Source organism: Rhinolophus ferrumequinum, chromosome X, assembly GCF_004115265.2.
Source record: "Rhinolophus ferrumequinum isolate MPI-CBG mRhiFer1 chromosome X, mRhiFer1_v1.p, whole genome shotgun sequence".
Classification (NCBI taxonomy): Eukaryota; Metazoa; Chordata; class Mammalia; order Chiroptera; family Rhinolophidae; genus Rhinolophus; species Rhinolophus ferrumequinum.
The window spans coordinates 97,202,397-97,215,446 of NC_046284.1; positions in this window are offsets into that span (position 1 = coordinate 97,202,397).

The window sequence follows — 13,050 nt, forward strand, 5'->3', positions numbered from 1 at the left end:
ACAATCAGTGTCCTTCAATAGATGATTGGATAAAGAAGATGTGGTGTATATACACACAATGGAATATTATTCTGCCATAAGAAAAGATGAAATACTGTCATTTGCAACAACATGGATGGATCTTGAGATTATCATGCTAAGCGAAATAAGTCAGACAGAAAAAGTCAAGACCCATATGACTTCAGTCATATGTGGGATATAAAATTGAAAACAACAAAGGAACAAGACAAACAAACAAGCAAAAACTCATAGACACAGACAATAGTTTAGTGATTACCAGAGGGTAAAGAGGGAGGGGGGATGGTAGAAGAGGGAAAAGGGGGTCAAATATATGGTGATGGAAGGAGAATTGACTTTGGGTGGTAAACACACCTATATAATTTTACTAATCATTGTCCCCCCCCAATAAATTTAATTTAAAAAATAAGATTGGAGCATGTCAGAGGGCTACAGGAGAGATGTCTCCAAGAAGGCTGGGTAGATGGAGTGCTTGATGAGTTTGAATGTGTTGAGAAATTGTTTAGACATTTGGCGGACTACATTAGTGATAAAAACATAGAAGCAAACTGAAAACAAAAAAAATACATTAACTCCTTGGAAAAAATGAAAAGTTATGCATGAAAATAAAAATAGTAAAATGTTACTTGGCTTAAAAGTGAAAATCATTTATTGAGATAATATTAATATAAAAGCAGAATACTGATCCAAACAAAATTATGATATAACTGGATCAGGAATGGTATGTGTATGGGTGGCAAGCTGGCTGGTAAGAAATTACTACATCATCACTTTCTAAAATAAAAATAATGACAACACAAAATGCTAGTGAGGATGTGGAACAGCTGGATCATTCATAAAATTTCTGGTGAGAATGTAAAATAGGATAGCCACTCTGGAAAACAGTTTGGCATTTTCTTATTAAACTAAACATGTAACTACCATATGACCCATCAATTGCACTCATGGGTATTCATCCTAGAGATATGCAAATTTATTTTCACACAAAAATGAGATATTCACAGCTACTTTACTGATAACAGCCCAAAACTAGAAACAGTCCTGATGCCCTTCAACAAGTAAATAGTTAAAGTAACTGTGATACATTTATCCCATGTAATACTACTCAGCAATGAAAAGGAATGAACTATTGCTATACACAAGAACTTGGGAAAATATCCAGAGGATTATGGTGAGTGAAATAAGCCCATCCCACGAGGTGACATAGTATACGATTCCTTTATATAACATGTTTAAAGTGATAACATTGTATGATCCCTTTATATAACATGCTTGAAGTGATAACATTTTAGAAATGGAGGACATATCACTAGTTAGGTATGGGGGTGAGGCAGAAGAGAGCTGGGTGTGGTTCTAAAAGGGATAGAGGAGGGATCTTTGTGGTGTTGGAACTGTTCAAGGTCTTTACTATAGTGGTGGAACACTAGAACCTACACAGGTGATAGGATTATATAGAATTAAATACACACATACACAAATAAGTATCGATAAAACTGGCAAATTGAATATTATCAGTACATTATATCAATGTCAACACACTGATTATTATATATTATAGTTTTGCGAAATGTTACCATGAGGAAAATATTACATGAGCTGTCTTCGTATTATTTTTTACAAATGCATGTGAATCTATAATTATCGTAATAAAAATGTTAATTTTTAATAAATGTTAAATAAAATGAAAATTTTAACAATTAAATTAAGAAAAACGTTATGAATTTGCCCACCATCCAAAAATGTTACCACTGGGATATCTGGACAAAGTGCACATGAGCTATAAGAATAAAAATTAAAAAACAAAACCACATTGTGTTTGTTCACAATACTCTGGCAAGTATTACACTGTTTCTCAAAATTCTAAATCATCCCATTTTTTGTTGTGCTTTTAGAGGGAGATTTACTTTCTGTATAGGAGTGTAATTCAGCCAGACAGTGAGAAGAACATTAAAAACCCTGTAGAGACAGTGCGCTCTGTTAGAATTTGCTCACTAAATTTGTGCCAGAGAGGCAGATTGATTATCTGGTTTCCAGTCATTTCAAATGTCCTCCACTATATTTATAGCTAGCTGTTAAGTTGTCTGTTGTTTTCTTGTGGAAATGTAAATAGCCAGTGGGTGCTCTCCTGGTTGACCTGTGTAGTAGGAAAATGTGAAATCAGCAGTAAAGGACTTGATTTATTTCCAGTTGTAACCCTTCCCTTCCTGCTCCTGGTTTGGGTACCATAAAAGTGCTGGTGGGCAATTGAGTTGTATTTGGCATCATGGCTGCACTGCTTGTTTACACTAAGTCACCCAAGCCCCTCCTTTCCTTGTGGGCCACTCACATGTCTTCTCGGCCAGTGTATAGAGTTTTGCTTCCCAGTATGGTAGCCACTAGCTACATGTGACTATTTAAATTAAAGCTTAAATTAATTACAATTAAGTGAAATAAAAATTGTAGTTCCTTCATAGCAATAGACACATTTTAAAGGCTATATAACAGGAATAAATGTTCTGCTATTTTATGCTTCTATAATTCTGTTATGAGAACAAACTATTCCCAAAAGACTCTATGACAAGAGAAGAAACTGACCAGCTCAGGTCAAAAACAAAATGAAAACTCAAATGTTTTTGCCCAGTAGGGCAATACACATGACTGGAGCTGAAAGTATTCTTTATTACTTAACTTCTCATTTTATTTAAAATTTTTTCAGGCTGATAGCATGAAATTTATGAGTATAGCACAACACTAGGTATAACTATCTCTGAAACTATCAATGCTTGTCAGGATCTTGGAGACTTAGGTGTGTCAGCGGTACTGACACACCCCTTTTCCCACTCTTGAAATTCTTCCTTTTCCCACTCTTGAAATATTTGTCATTCTTTCTTATTGCCCTCCTCCTACTTCTAGACTCTGAGCAAGGAACCATAGAGGAAGGGTTACAGAGTTGAATTTTTTTAATTTATTTTTAAAATAATCTAACATTGCTAGGTTTTTAAAAAATTAGCATGTGAATAAGAAAATTAAGTCGGTCATTAGAAGAGTAGGTCAAGTAAATGATACTTTACAGAGGTGAGATTTGGAGCTAGAACCTCTCTCCAGTCCTGTGGTTCGTTACAAGGAATCAGAGAAAGGGAAAGGATATTCACCTTCGTCTTTGTCCTCAGCATCAAGGCAGAGTAATAGGCTTTTTTTTTTTTTTAACTTCAATTGCCTAATTCCTCAATTATTAATTCTTCTCTCAGGAGCTTGGAGTGAGGGGGGAAATTTCCAGTGAGAGTTTGTGGATTGAGACCACCTCATATTTTAAATAAGCCACTTGTCTGTTAGAGATGAATCCCTAAATTTTGCAGAAACATACTCAATGTTGGTTTTTTCATACACATCATTGTGTTGTTTGCTCTTTGATGTTTGTAAGATTTTTTTGTAAGTTAGATGTCATTGATTTTGAGGATTTTAAAAATATTTTTATATATTTAAAATTAATAATCCATTATTTCAATTATAAAATAACATTAACATTCAGTGACTTAAAGTCTAGCATAATATTTATTAATTTTCTGTTTCAAATCATGTCTTGCTTAAAAAACAGTAGTGCAATATTAAAGGAAATTTAAAAAGGAAAACTTTTAACTACCCACAGTCCTCTAATAAAACCTTTTGAATTTCCTCATTTTACCTCAATCTTTATCCACTGATCACTTTAAATAGTAGTTAATAGCCTAGCCTATATATATATATTTGTATATATCTTTCTTCACCCAATATTATTTTTGAAATACAGAGGGTGCCAAAAAAATGTATACACATTTTAAAAAAGGAAAACTGTATTAAAATTGTAATACTCAGTATATGCCGATAACAAAAGATGAATACAAGTCACGTTTGACTTCTGCAATTACAAGAGGTGCTCAAAGTGGTTACCATCAGCATAATTTTAAAAGTTTTTTTTTTCCTTTCTTAAAATGTGTATACATTTTTTTGGCACCCTCTGTATTTTCTCTATGTTTTTCACTTTTAATCATTTTGGTTGATGCATAAGGCCCATCAGTTTGCTATGCTAATACAACATAAATATTCTACATCTTACGATTTTTATAAATTTATTCTTTTGTTTTTTCTTACTATAATTATGTTAGTCAGCTTCCAAGGTGACCCCCCAATGATCCTCATCTCCCGAAATTCATGCCCTTATGCAGTCCCCTCCAATTGACTAGGGCAAACCTGTGACCCATGGGATGCTGTAGAGATGACAATGTATGACTTCCAGGGCTAGGTCATAAAAAGCATGGCAGCATCTTCCTTGTGATTTTGGATTGCTCACAGCAGGAGAAGCTGGCAGGCATATATTGAGGACACATGAGCAGCCCTGTGGAGAGGCTCATGAGGAGAGGAACTAAAGCCATTTTCCAGGAACCAGCACCATCTTCCCAGCCATGTGAGTGAGTCACCTTGGAATCTGATCTCTCAGTCCAGGTCAAGCTTTCAGATGACTAGCTCTGTACTCTCAGTCCTAATACCTCACCAGAGACCCAAAGCCAGAAGCGAACATCTAGGCCACTCCCAAGTTTCTGACCCATAGCAACTGTGGTAGACAATAATTGATTGGTTTTGTTGGGTTTTTTTAAGCCGTTAAGTTTTGGGACAATTTGTTGTGCAGCAATATCTAATATGATTTTTTAAATTACAGATAATCTGAAATGCAGCTTTTGTTAAGAGACAAAAGTGGTTATACACTGTATTACCATCATTTATAAGATAGATTTGTTACTTCATCTAAATGCAAAGTTATGTCGAAAAATATAAGGGAGAAAGCAAACAAATATCTCAGGCATTACATATCAGACCTGAATGTAATCACTATCAGCATTCTGATTTTTTCTAAACATACATTAATATATACATTTTTATAAAAACATGTACATACTCAAATGTTGTTTTTAAATTTTTTCTTTAACAATACATACTGCTCATCTTTGGACTATACATATACTGGGGGTGACAAAAAAAATGTATACACATTTTAAGAGATGTATACGCATTACTTATGCTTAAGCTGTAGTTCACCGTAATCAGAAGTGTCTGGACGCTGATGGTAACCACTTTGAGCACCTCTTGTAATAGCAGAAGTGAAACGTGACTTGTATTCATTTTTTGTTATCAGTATATGGTGAGTATTACAATTTTAATACAGTTTTCCTTTCTTAAATGTGTAGACATTTTTGGACACCCTCTATATATCTAAATAATTATTTTCGATGGTTCTGTATTACTCAGTTTTATAGATGTACCCTAGTGTAGTTTACCAATTCTCTCTTTGGACATTTAGATTGTTTTCGTCTAGTTAGTGTTATACCAATACCACAATCAGTTTTTTACTGACATTTATTTTCATACTTATCTATGTATTTTTCTTAAGATTAATTTCTTAGAGCTTAGAGAAAAATCATATGCATACACATTTATAGTGGTGAGAAACATTAAAATCTATTCTTATGGAGGCTATTGGGGGGGGATCTAGCAATATTTGCTCCCTTTTTTACAGCACTATTTATTGAATAACATTCAGTGTCTGCAGTAATCTAAAATGACTCCTGTATGATACACTAAATTCTCTTATATACTTAGAGTCCAAATTAATTATGTGCTTTTGGTCAATCAGTCCATTTAAATCCTGGTGTTTCAATTCTTTCATTTTGAACTGCAGGAACTTTATACTACTCTTTGCTATTTGGTAAAAAAAAAAATCTTACCTCAAAGACATCTGTTACACAGATATCTTGACTCTTCTCACTCACTTACTTGTCTAGGTGAAACAGGTAAACTATAGAATAATTTTCCCTGTTTCAAAAAAAAAGTCTCTTTATGATTTTAAATTGGGATGAGGGAAAACTGATATATTTAAGATACTGAGTTTTTCCATTCAACAAATATGCTTTTCCATTTTTTAAGTTTACCTTTATATGCATAATCATTGTGAGAATATTTTTTTCATTCTTTGTTTTGGGGGAAGGGCGCAGCTCACAGTGGTCCATGTGGGGATCGAACCGACAACCTTGGTGTTATTAGCACCACGCTCTAACCAACTGAGCTAACTAGCCACCCCCCGGGCATTATTCTTTTAAATTAGTTATTGCTAGTATAAAAGACAGCTTAATTTTATATGTTTCCATTTCATCTTGCATCTGGTTCCCTTACTGAAGTTCTCTGATTAGTTCTAGCATTATTTTCAGTTATTCTTTATAATTTTAATTTTAGCATATTCTTTCTAAATAGTTTATCAATCTCATATAATGATAATTGATAAATGTTTGTCTTCTTGTCAAGCATGCATGCATCTTCATCATCGTCATCATCTTCTTTTTTATGGTTAGAATACCCAAGATTACGTTGAATCTTTGTGTTGACATCAGGCTCCCTGACCTTGTTCCTGCCTGTAGGAAAATGCTTCTAGTGTTTCAAAATAACGGTGCCAGCTGAGGAAACATATGGCAAACTCAAAAGGAGTAAGACAGCTGAGTTAATTTACTACAATCTATATCCCTACCTCCTCATCTCTCATTCCACCCTCTACTCCACTCAACTTAAACCACTCTTGCAAAAGATACCAAGGGCAAATCTAGTTGACGCTTGTCAGTCTCTTTGCTAAAGGAATTTACTGCAATATTTGACACCATTGACTTTTTCTATAATATATAAATACCCTCCTACCTGGGCTTCCCTAATACCCCTTTCTCCTATTTCTATCCTCTTCCCAGCTCTTCCTCCATTCATCTCACAAGAGATGTTCTCTCTCAGAGTTCTCTTATCCACTGACGGGTTTCTGGAACTGATCCTATAAGTTGATAGTTTCCACCTCTGAATATGTTCAAGGGCACGACAGGTAAAAATAAAGCCTGCAGCCCGTGGACCCTTTTATCACATGCACTTCCAAGCCTGGCTTGTTGGCTCTTGCCCACAACTTTTGTGATGAATGTTTTAGAAAGCCCTAGACCAGGGTTCGACATGGTCTGTTTCACATGGATCCGATCAACTGTTTTCATTCCAGGTTTCAGGATCCCATTCTTTTGCAATCAGTGTCCACACTTTCCCATGAGAAACCTGGCTTGTGACTTTCACTGTCCTTGTAATTCAGCAACACACACTTAAATTTTGCATTTGATTTTCAGCAGCATCAGCCCCGTGACTATAAGTAAGAGCATCTTTTAGGACTGACAAGGAAACTCTTTGATCCTGGACTATAACTTGAGCTGGGATTTAACAATCTTGAGTTTGTCATTTTCTCTTTGTGAGCACTCGAGTGAATTCCAAAGAATCTATCCCATATCACAGGTCCTTTCAGTTGTCATCACTGCCAGTATAACCAAGTGCAGCAGCCATTTGGACTCCCAAAGTGCAAGTTTCATTTGGCCTTCATCACAATCAAACACAAGTGATCATTTGATTAATTGTGAGGTCACCACATGCTGTTTTCCTAGCATCCCATTTCCCATTGGCAAGGGGCTCAGCACTATGGCCAAGCCCAAAGCAATGGCCAAGCCAAACTCCTATATTTGAGAGTCTATCTTCTGGGACCACTCCTGGTACCGATTTTGTGTAAGTTTGGATCCAATTGAGAGGAAAACAACACAGCTGACCCTTGAACAATACAGGTTTGAATTGTGCGGGATCCAGTTAACGCACAGATTTTTTTCAATAAATACTGTAAATGTATTTTTTCTTCCTTATGATTTTCTTTTCTCTAGCTTACTTCATTGTAAGAATACAGTATATAATTCATAGAACACAAAATATGTGTTAATCGACTGTTTATGTTATTTGTAAGGTTTCTGGTCAACAGTAGACTATTAGTAGTTAAGTTTTTGGAAAGTCAAAATTGTACATGGATTTTCGACTGTGCATGAGATCAAGACCCCTAACACCCCCACTGTTCAACAGTCAACTGTAGTTTGAACAGGGAAAGATTGATACAAGAAATTATTAACTATAATGGGATTGGCACGATGATGGATTAGCTAGTAAGAAAGTGAAGAAAGATACCGTGTTTCCCCGAAAATAAGACCTAGCCAGACAATCAGCTCTAATTCGTCTTTTGGAACAAAAATTAATTTAAGACCCGGTCTTATTTTACTATAATATACTATAATATTACTATAATATTACTATAATATTACTATAATATTACTATAATATTACTATAATATTACTATAATATATAATATAATATATACCAGGTATAAAATAATATAATATAATAATTACCGAGTATAATATAATATAATATAATATAATGTAATACCGGGTCTTATATCAATTTTTGCTCCAAAAGACACATTAGAGCTGATTGTCCGGCTAGGTCTTATTTTCGGGGAAACAGGGTAACTAACGAATATAGAAATAGCAGATACAAGGAGCAGCCACTATGCTAAGGCTAAGACACAGCCCACCAAGAAGTTGCCTCTCCCCACAGGGCTGAGATCCAGACCTTCTTGGAGAGGGCGCAGGCATGATTCACTTGAATGGCAAAGAATTTGCTGTGGAACTACACTGGCTGAAGTCGCTGGAAATCTTCCCTTCATGGTGAGGAGAAAAGTAGTTCATGGGGAAGTGTCTCATCAGAGACACTCTGCTACGAAACTGCTTGAGGGAGGGTGCCAGAAGAAGCTACTTACTTCTAGCTGCTTCTAGCCACCACATACTGCAAGAGCTGGGTGCTGGAGAGACTGCCTGTGCTGCAGGAGACTGACATTGGAGAAAAAGACACAGGACTTCTAGGAGTCAGCCAAGCCAGCACACTGGAATCAGGAAGCAAAACGCTTTCTCCTGCAATATATCTCCAGTGCCCTCTGTTGACAAGGAGTCTGTGTGTCAACTGGCAAAGGTAAAATATTTAAAGAGCCCAGATTCATTTTCACAGAGCAGTCTAAAAAGGTGCATTTGGAGCTGAGAAGCAATAAATTGATAACCGGCACCAGAAGATGTAACATGGAAAAAATTAACAACGCACCTATTTTCTTCCACTGTGCTTCCTGTCTTAAAACATTGTTTAATTTTTCACCTTGAAAAAGTTAATTTTGTAGACTGTCAGTTATATGCTTTTTCTTTACTATAGTGAAAGTTTAAATGTTTAAAAGGATTTCTTACCTGAAGATTACAAAATTATGCTCCAAACTCTGTTCTGTGCCTTTAAGCCTAATTATTGTGATAATTGATACAATACACGCATAAGATTTAATCCCAGCAACCTATTTTTTTCTTGATCTAAATGGTATCATAATCAAATTTTATTCCAGTTGAAAAACAAGATATCTGGTTTTAAACGTGAGTAAATATTTTAAAGGCTTTGTGATTTATGAATACTTTTTGTATGGTGGTTTTTATTTTTATGTTCCAAATAGTCTTATTTATTTATTTGTTCATATTAAAATATAGTTAAAATGGCAATCTATTTAAAGTCGTGGAGTTTCAATTTCTTCATCTGCAACAGAGGAATGATAATACTTACCTAATAGTATTGTTATAAGGATTAGACATATTTTATCAAAAACACTTATGAGAGTACCTGGCACGTATTAGGGGCCTAATATGTAGTACTGATTATTGTGTTTTAGGAATAGTTAACATTATTATTATTATTATCATTAGCATTGAATTTACAACATATGCATATAATTTTGCATCTTATATTTTTTACTCAAAAATCACCTTTTATTATAAAAATGTTTCCTAAATGTAATTACATTGCATAGTTGTTTTGAAATTAATTGTTAAATATTGAATTTCACAGATTACATATCTACATTAATTAATTCTGAGAAAGATAGCCAAGATAATATTTATTATAAAGAAAATCTTTGTAATTTTTCACAATATCATTTTCCTGTGTTTTTTTTTCCCCCCAAAGATTTTATTGGGGAAGGGGAACAGGACTTTATTGGGGAACAGTGTGTACTTCCAGGACTTTTTCCAAGTCAAGTTGTTGTCCTTTCAATCTTAGTTGTGGAGGGCTCAGCTCAGCTCCAGGTCCAGTTGCCGTTGCTAGTTGCAGGGGGTGCAGCCACCATCCCTTGTGGGAGTCAAGGAATCGAACTGTCAACCTTGTGGTTGAGAGGACACGCTCCAACCAACTGAGCCATCCGGGAGGCAGCTCAGCTCAAGGTGCCGTGTTCAAACTTAGTTGCAAGGGGCGGAGCCCACCATCCCTTGCAGGACTTGAGGAGTTGAACCGGCAACCTTGTGGTTGAGAGCCCACTGGCCCATGTGGGAATCAACCAGCAGCCTTCGGAGTTAGGAGCACGGAGCTCTAACCGCCTGAGCCACCGGGCCGGCCCTCATTTTCCTGTTTTTAAACGATGTCTCAAAAGCATAAGGTAACGTTACTCCAGAATTATATTCACTTCTTGTCCTATCTTGTACACTCATAATGCTTAAATAATATTAAGCATTTTCTACTAACAATTTGAACATGATCTATTCTCTGCAACAGTTTTAATACTTTGCCTTGAAATATTTTATTACCCGTCATAGGAAATCTTATATTAGATTAGTCAGTGTGTTGTCTTTTGGCTATGTCAAATTGGTTTGGCTGAAGTTCCCAGTTAGTATTTAGATACTAGTCTAGGGTGTTGTTATAAAGGCATTTTGTAGATGTGATTTAAGTCCATAATCAATTGATTTTAAACAAAGTAGATTATCAAAGATAACTGGGCTGAGCCTGGTTCAATCAGTTGAAAGGCCTTAAAAGCAGAGCGGAGACTTCCCTGAAGACGAGATCCTGCCTCAGCACCACAGCAGCTTCAGTGTATGCCTCACAGTTCCAGTTTGCCCTTCCTGATGGCCTGCTCTATTGATTTCCAACTTGCCTAGCCAGCCCCCACAATAGTATAACCCAATGCCTAGCAATGAATCTTTTAACATTAACTCCTATTGGTTCTGTCTCCCTGGTTGGACCTTGGTGTGCAATAAAATGGATTTAAATAAAACAAAAAACATAATTTTGTCTTCATAGAAGTAAGATAAATGCCATGGTAGAATATTGGTAAACTAGAGGAATGATCTTGCCACTCTAACATAACCACTGTTAACAGCTCTCCCTGTGTGCATCTGTGGGTTTGTGTCAGAGCTGTCATCAAAGAGCAAATATAATTTTGCTTTTTAAAAACATGTTTGGACTTCCAATTCTGGAAAAGGTAAAACGGACCTTATTTCTCTCTGTTCTTCCTATAAACACCACCAAAACACCTATACATAGTACATAAAACATAGGAAGAAGACCTTCCAAAATGTTGGGGAGGATGAGGTAAATTTGCAAAGGGTCCTTGGGACTTGAAGAATGGCATGTGAGTGAGTTCCTTGAGTTTTAGTTTTCCTGTTGCCTCATATGTATCCCAGACAAGATAGTGGAGAAGTACACAGCTCAGAAAAGCCAACAGGTACAGAAAAACAAAGTTAAATACTGTAATTACAGTTATATAACATTCTTGAAATGACAAAGTTATACAGATGAAGAGCTGATTAATGATTGTCAGGGTTTAGGGACGTATGCAAGAATGTAATTGTAATGGGGTAGTACCAGGGAATTTCTTTGTGGTAATGGAGCTGTTCTGTATCTAGATTGTTATGGTGGTTACATGAAACTATACATTTAAAAAAAAATGCACAGAACAACAAACACACACACATACACACACACCACAAATCAATGCATGTAAAAACCAGTAAAATTTGAATAAATCTGTAGTGTCACTGACTGTCCAGATCAGACAATTAATTTTACGAACTCATCCTAGAAAATGTGCTACATACCTCATTGCTAAATATCACTATGGTCACCTTTGAAGTACTCCCCTCAGGAAGCTATGCACCGATGCCAGTGCCTAGTCCACCTTTCAAAGCAAGTTTGGAACTCTTTCTGGAATGGCCATCAGAGCTGTCGTCGTATTACCCTTGATGTCCTGAGTATCATCAAAATGTCCTCTTTTCAATATTTCCTTTATCTTTGGGTAAAGAAAAAAGTCATTGGGGGCCAGGTCAGGTGAGTAGGGAGGGTGTTCCAATACAGATATTTGTTTACTGGCTAAAAACTCCCTGACAGACAGTGCTGTGTGAGCTGGTGCATTGTCGTGATGCAAGAACCATGAATTGTTGGTGAAAAGTTCAGGTCGTCTAACTTTTTCCCGCAGCCTTTTCAGCACTTCCAAATAGTAAAGTTGGATGACTGTCCAGTTAGTAAAAATTCATAATGACTAATCCTTCTGATATTAAAAATGGTTAATAACATCGTTGCAACAAGTTCACAAACTTAATTGTCAGACCTTGTATTCTACCAACATCGATTTCCTGGTTTTGATAATGTTTTATAATTACATAAGATATTATCATTGTGGGAAGCTAGAGGGAGGAAGGGAACACAAAACTCTATTATTTTTGCAACTTTCTGTGTGTATATAATCATTTCAAAACAAAAATGAAAAAAAAAATAAAAGCATATTGCTGGTTCATATGTTCAAGTCATAGCAATTCCCACTTGAACATCATTATATGTTCAAAACTAAATAGTACCAGTTTTGATTCTACCTATCTTAAGATAGTCTAGCAAATGCCCAAATTACAAAGATACCAGAAATAACCTAATGATATGTGGAGATGCAATGATATATATATATATATATATATATATATATATATATATATGCAGTGATATATATATATATACATATATATATATATATATGTATATATATATTATATATGTACTCGTACATACCGGGGGTGCCAAAAAAATGTATACAAGTGAACACTTTGGTCAACGTTGCTCAAGCAGTAGTTCACCATAATCAGAAGTGTCTGGACGCTGATGGTAACCACTTTGAGCACCTCTTGTAATTGCAGAAGTCAAACGTGACTTATATTCATCTTTTGTTACCAGTATATATTGAGTATTACAATTTTAATAGCTTATTTCCTTTCTTAAAGTGTATATACATTTTTTGGCATCCTCTGTATATGTAACAGAATATTATTCAGCCATAAAAAAGAAGGAAATCCTAC